Here is a 7925-nt window from a genome sequence, read left to right as displayed (position 1 = left end):
GCTTGACTTTATGAAGACAACAATTCTGTGATAATGGAAAAATTCTTAAAGTATAAGAGCAAATGCATTTTTATGATATATAACTTTAAAAAAGTAAAAGTATTTTAAATTTTGTAAACTATTTGGATATAGTAAAACTTAATACACACTTTCTCTCCTGTAAATCACTTGCTTGCCTTAATGGAAAACAAGAAAAAATGAAAATTAAATAATAAATGAAATTTTATTAATTAAAATTTTGACCTTCCTAGATCCAAAGTAATATTTCAACTTAAATGAAAACACAAGTGACTATACCATGGGGGAGTTTTTAAATATATAAACAGTGCTAGACAAATAAGATCTAAATAAAATTTTATTAATTAAAATTAAGACCATCCTAGATCCAAAGTAATATTTCAACTTAAATGAAAACACAAGTCACTATACCATGGAGGAGTTTTTAAATATATAAACAGTGAAAGACAAATAATATAAGCGTTAAGGTTTGCCCTGCACACAGCTGACCCTGTTTCAATTCCAGTATCACATATGGTCCCCTGCAAACTGCTAGGAGTGTTCTCTGAGTACAAAATCAGAAATGAGTCCTGATTACTGTCATGTGTAGCCCCAAATCAAGCAGCATACAACACATGCTTATAGCAATATAGACAAAAATAAACCATGATATTGATGTTTATTTATTGAGTAAACTTAATTTCTCAGATCTTTAGTTTTTCCAAATATATGGAGATAATATAAATTTTTGCATGTGCTGTTATTGTATAATATGAGATACAGAAAGGTATGATCACAATTCATGATCTAACACAGAAACTAAATGCCAGCTTAAAAATAAAAATAATTCATGCCATTTGAAATAACGTCTGATTCTTTTTATGGTCCCCTATCATCTTAAATATAAATCTAGTAAGCTTCATGAAAATCCTCACTATTTACTGAAGTAAATATTTAAATACCCTGTTTAATTGTTATGGGTGAGTATTAATATGCTCTATATTGTTAATATAACAGCCCAGCTAAGCTTTATTTTCTTAAATTTCCTTTAACATCTAGAACAATGGTCTTAGCTGCTAAATATAATAGAAATTTGATGGATTTTATAGAAATTGTCATTAGTTCTCTCTTCCTACATATTTGCATAGTATGAGACAAGGAAAAGTTTTCATAATTACAAGTATGCTTAGTGTTTTGCTGATTATGATGTATAGAAAGATATTATAAGAATTCAATTCTAAATCTATGATGGACTATCCATTATGTTTTAGTATAGTGAAAAATAAAATCCATGTACTGGGTCCCTTCTGGATGGCAGACCCAAGGGTTATTCTGGGAGCGAGGTGAAATCAGTATTGAAAGTAGCTGACAAAAGAATCTGGGACTTAAGTTAACATGCAGTGAAATCAGTAAAGGTGATAAAAAATAAACATAGATTACTGCTAATAGACAAATAGGAGAACACAGTCTAATGAATTATGAACATTATATTTGGAAATCTGCTTTTTTGATCTTATTTATTTATGGTTGAAATAAATTTTTAAAAGAACTTTTGTCAATCAGAATAAACAGTAAGCAGAAACTTTTTCAACAGTCATCATCACCATAATCATTGTTGGTATCATCATTATCAACATAGTTTAAGAAAAGTGAAGAAGTAGGTTAATATTGGTTAATATTGAGTTAAAGTGGGCTGGAGCTATAGCACAGCCAGTATGGCAATTGCTTTGCATGCGGCCGACAAGGGCGACCCGGTTTGATTCCTCCGATCCTCTCAGAGAGCCCGAGTATTTCGCCCACATGGCAAAGCCTGGAAAGCTACCCGTGAAGTATTCAATATTCCAAAAACAGTAACAGCAAGTCTCAAAATGGAGACGTTACTGGGCCTGCTGGAGCAAATAGCTGAAAAACCAGAGGACAGTGACAGTTATTGAGTTAAAAGATAATAGGTTAAAATGAAAGTTATTTGCAATGGCAAAATGATGTCACTTGAAATTATAAATAAAATGCCGTAACATATAAAATTGTTACTATAAATAATTCAAAACTGAAATTGAGTATCTTTAACTACTGAAAAAAATTATCGATACATGAATAATATCTTAATTATGTTTTAATTTATCATGTTTTTATTCAAATTGCTTATATATTTTATAGTTATATTATACAGTTTTATAGTTATGTATTGCAAATCTAACAGGGAAGAAAAAAACACAAATTCTACTTTGTTGGCTCAATTTTATAGATCTGCTTTAGTCATTGTACAGGCTTACTTTTACCTTAACCTTAGGTAAGTTGTCTTTTAACTTTACTTAGATAAAAGTCAAGATCAATTGATAGTAGTAGAAACCTGTATTTGACACTGATAACAATATTGTCCTGTTAACTTCATTCCAATTATCTGAGACATATATAAAAAAAGATTATTTTGTGTACAGGCCACACCCAATGATACTCTGAGTTCATTCAGTGCTGTGGGTTGTACTCAATCTCACACATTTAAATCATGTGTTCTGCCATTTGAACTACTTCCTAACCCTAAAGTAAAACATTTTGAGAAATAAAAGTCATTGCCTAAATAAGGACTAATTTTCTAAAGGCATATAAACTATCAGAATAGATTTCAAAAAATACTAGATTCTGTACACATACACATTGTGTGTGTATATATTCATATTTTAAAAATATATATTAAATATATACATATATTAAAAACTTTATATATATATTTAAAAAAACTTTAAAAAGGCACAAACTACATTTTTCTTTTCACACATCATATGGTTATATAAATTAAATTATCTGAATGACTAAGTTTATACGTCAATCACTTGATCACTTGATCACTTGACATCTCGTTATTCATCAATTTGCCTGAGCAGGCGCCAATAACATCTCCATTCATCCCTGTCGGGTGCTAGTGTAGCCCACTGGCATCTGCTCATTCTAGGAACATAAAGACCTCAAACCGATCACTCAGGGTCTTGACGAAGAAGTCTAACCATCTCGTAGGTGGGCAGCCACGCGATCTTTTGACATCCGTGGAATCCAGTCGGTGATAGCTCTAGTCCAGCGGTTGTCTCCAAATCACATTACATGTCCAGACCATCTGATTTTCGAAGCCTTGGCAAACGAGACAGCGTCTCTGATTCTTGATCATCGATGAAGGTCGGAACTCTGGATTCTTTCTCTCATATGAGTGAAGTGTGATACTCCAAGCATAGCTCTTTGAATTCCTCTTTGGGAGACCCGAATAGTGTTTTCATTCTGTTTTTGTAGGATTCCGGTCTCTGAGGCATATATTAATGCAGGAAGAACAGTGGAATTGAAGAGATGTGCCCAGAACTGGAGGTTATTTGTCCTCTTAGCTATTTCTTCAACGCTCTTGAAGGCATTCCCAAGCTGCTTTCTTTCTCCTGCGCAACTCAGGTGCCAGGTCATTCGTTATGTTGATTTCTTGACCTAGGTACACATAACTGTTGCATTCGTAGATGTTCATTCCATTGAAAGTGAATGGAATGTCAGGAACGAGTCCATTTCTCATAACAATTGTCTTTGTGAGATTCAGCTCTGGTCCCACCTTTCCACGCTCTCACAGTCTTCGACCATATGTCAATGTATTTAACAAAATGATTATCATTTATGATGACTCACTATAGGTCTAGTGCTATGATCTGTATACAAAATGACAACTCTCTTGCTATCACACTTATGTGAAAAATAAAAGTCAGCCAGATTTATTAATTCTGTCATAGTGAATACATATCTAGGAACTTAATCTTAATGATTAATTAAGGTCTATCATGTTCTAATCAACATGGTGAGTCATAATAATCTCTGAACTGCCTCATTTCCTTCATACACTATTGTCTAATAGAAAACAGTGCTTTTGACTTGTATATTTCTGTATCAGCAGTGCTAAATGCACTAGTCAAGAAAGAGCATGTACAATGACTGCTTTTATGTTTGAATGGGAGAGCTTCGGAGAACAACCCTCTAAGATATGAATCAATAAACTCTGCTTGGCTATTAGAACAATTGTACTCAGATCATAGACGAATGCTGAGCCATGCAAATTCAGTCATACCTAGTTTCCTAAGTTCTTCCTCTGGCAACTAATAATGGTGACTAAAGATGTTTCAGATGAGGGACAGGATAATTTTTATGTCATTTATCAAAATAAACCATTTTAAGCATATAGTTTACAGAATGTGTTCAATTCTTATTGAATTGAATTGTGACTATAAAAAATAATTTTCATTTTGAAAAAGGCGTATTATCAAATTTAAATAACTAAATACTCCCAACTTTGTCACAAATTTTTTAAAAGTCATTTTGTTAATTAAAGGCCACTTATTCCACCAATTTAAATTTATTTTAGATATTCATAAGATAATGAATGGGTTTTTATGTGAGTTTTTCTTTCTATATAATTCATATGCTCAATCAAAGAAAACATTAGTTTGTTTCCACTTTAAAACACTCTGCTAATTTCACAACGTTTTTTTTTTAAAAAATTAGATTTAAGCTACGTTTTTTACACTTTCTTTGTCTTGTCCTTCTGTGTCCACAAAAAAATCTGGGCTCCTGTTACAGTGCATACACTGTGAATGTTGCTGATTGACTGGGAAAATAAAAATCCTATTATGGGTCATCATTACTGAAGTTTGCAGGTTTCTTTTCCTAATTTTAAAATGCCTTTTTCATTTCAGATCGCCCTAGGTAGCTGTCTCAAAGCATCAATCTATTGATTCTCACTGCATGGAGTGAAGAGGAAACCATTGGATCAGGTATGACTTCTAGTACCAGAAAGTACCCACTTCAAATTAAGTACATATAATACACTCTAGAGTGAAATTTAAAAATATTCTTGCAATAGTACTTGAAGCAATTGATTTTGGAAATTGCTGAAAATAAGGAACCATATTTTTTCTCTACTACAAGATCTGTTTTGTGGAAAAGAAACTATTTATACAAGTACTTGTTAAAGATTGCACATTGCAATTTATTCCACTTAATAATTACCCTATCAACACATATTCTGTCTAAATGTCTTTAGTCACAGTTCTTCTAATGTAATCTGTGAGTTCATTGTTCTTCTGTTTGATATGCATTGGAAGCTCCCAGCATCTTTTTATTCCAATCAGTATTTGAGTGCATTGTCTGTTGAAGTGAAAGCAACAATGATTAGTGGGGCAGATGTTTCCCTTGAATATGAAGACATAGGGGTTAAAACCACAAATTAAACTGAATTCTCACAATCTTTGCATTTATTTTTAAAGATGGTGGGAAACACATTTCTGGGAGTGGAAACCAGGTGCTAGACAGAGTTGTAAAGATCTATAACTGTCACAACTGACTCGATATTTGGAAATAACTATTGTCCACTCTAAAAAATATACACTCAATTTCTGTTTGTTTTTTTGGGGGGGCCAGACCAGCAGTACTCAGGGCTTAGTAAAAGTTCTAGTCTACTGGTCATGCTTGAAGGATTATTTGGAGTGCAGAGGATCAAACCCCAGTCAGCTGAATGCAAAGAAAACACCCTGGCCAAGGTACAATCTCTCTGGCCCAAATTTTGTATGCGAGTAAGACATGAATGTTATGCACTTTGCTTTGTGGTTAACAATCCTAAACAAGTAGTTGTTTATGAGGTTTTGTTTCAAGGTACATTTAATAATGACTAATTGATTTGTCTCACATTTCATACTTATATACTCTAGGGCTGGAGCGATAGCACAGCGTGTAGGGCGTTTGCCTTGCACATGGGCGACCTGGGTTCAATTCCTCTGTCCCTCTCAGAGAGCCCGGCAAGCTACTGAGAGGGACAGAGACCCTGCAAGCCAGAGACTAGCAAGCTCCCCATGGCATATTTGATATGCCAAAAATCGTAACAACAAGTTAATGGGGACGTTACTGATGTCTGCTTGAGCAAATCGATGAACAATGGGAGGACAGTGCTACAGTGCTATATAACCCTTAGTATATTTCATTAATCTGTGTATAATTTTTGTGAAAACATATTTATATATCATGACTGTGCATCAGTTTCTCTTTTTGTGGAAGCAAATGAGCCTAAAGTGACAAGGTGATTTGCATTTTGGAAGAATTTTCTTATAAAGCACTATTATATGTTTTGGTTGAAAACACTTTGTAGCAATCTCTTTTCTTTTATTCCACAAGTAATTGCTGAGAATTGGTACGCATGAAAGATTATAGGTAAGCAAGCAACACAGGTAAATCAGAATGGATGTGGAGTTAGGCAAGGCCAAGAAAACAAGAGTTTCAACCCGAAAATTCCAATTTGTGGTTCTAAATTCAATTACTTCAAGCATTAGATCAAGCATTTATGACTACAGAAGTCTCGATTAGCGGGTAGATTTGATGATATCCCTGTGGTTTTGTCTAAGTTATTTAAACAATTATTAATACGGTTTGAATAATTGCTTTGATTGTCTATCTGTTCTGAGTCTCTAGAAAATTACTAGTCACTTTAGATTATGCGACATGTGTCTAATCGTTCCAATAAGCTTTTATTCTCAGAAAATTAAGGGTTTCAATGGAAACGCATTTGGAGTCAATATTTATGTTTGGGAGGGTAGTGGTGTTCTCTGTCTCTAGCGGTCAAAAGACAGTATTACAGTGGGAGATCCGTGTCTCGTGATGTTCTTCCCACTTATTTACATTTGATTTTGTTTTAATTTTATGGACTAAACTGAAAGTCTTTCAGTCAATGATGACATTTGAAAAATCAAATAATTTGATTTTCTTGTTGTGTACAACTGACTCTATGAGTTTACACAAATTACTGAAACATTCCCCTTTCTATTTTTGGTATGGAAGTCTAGTTTACTGTTGGAGGAAGGCTAGCTTCTCTCCCATAGATATTTGGAATCTTTGCTATTTCTTTATATATTTGTGGAGTATCAGACAAAGACACTGTCTGTCACTGTCCTCCTGTTGTTCATTGATTTGCTCAAGCGGGCCCAGTAACATCTCCATTTTGAGACGACTTGTTGCTGTGTTTGGCATATTGAATATATCACAGGCTAGATACTCTCGGTAGCTTGCCGGGCTCACAGAGAGGGGTGGAGGAATCGAACCCAGCTTGGCCGGGCTGGCTGTGGACAAGGCAAATGCCCTACCACTGTGCTATTGCTCCGACAACAAAGACAAATATCTAAATATATTTTGATTGGCCCATTTGAAAGTGATCTTGAGGTGTCAGAGCACTGTACCTACAGTAGGTAGGGGTTCTTGCTTTGCACGTGTCCACAGAGTTTGACCCCCAGAACCTCATAACTTTGTCCGCTCTCCCCTCCCAAAGCCTGGAAGAATGATCCCTGAGTACAGAGACAGGAATAAGCCCTGAGCACCACTGGGTGTGGTTCCAACCCCCATGCTATCTTTGCTACATTTGCATCTAGAGAAAAATTGAATCTAAATGGATTTTTTCCATGAATTTGCATTAGGTAACACATCTAAAGTTCTCAGTATATGGAAAAACACAGATCTGTACTCAAATATGTTAACTGTATCATGAAATTATTTAGATTATTTATAAGACTGTTAAATAATTTACTTATTGGTCACATCAGCAATGATATAATGATTAATTGATAATGTATATATCAATAACGTGTATATCAATATATTTATATAGAATCATATAGAACAAATAAGTATAGCTCATCCATTTTCAATAATGGATTAGATGTTATCTTATGCTACTCTCAATATGCAGTACTAAGCTAAATGATTGAACTTTGAAGATAAACTTACCTTGTGTTATCATTATTGACTCTTTTAATTAACACAGACTCTGAAAGTACAGAATGGGCTATATATAAAATTTACTATCTGTGAAATATATGGGTAAAATGGACATAGATGTCATTAAGCTAAAAGACTTTTCCAATTGGATTGTT

This window comes from Sorex fumeus, unplaced genomic scaffold (genome assembly GCF_029834395.1).
Source record: "Sorex fumeus unplaced genomic scaffold, SorFum_2.1 ptg000030l, whole genome shotgun sequence".
NCBI classification, from domain to species: Eukaryota; Metazoa; Chordata; class Mammalia; order Eulipotyphla; family Soricidae; genus Sorex; species Sorex fumeus.
Note: the sequence above shows the minus strand (reverse complement) of the source record.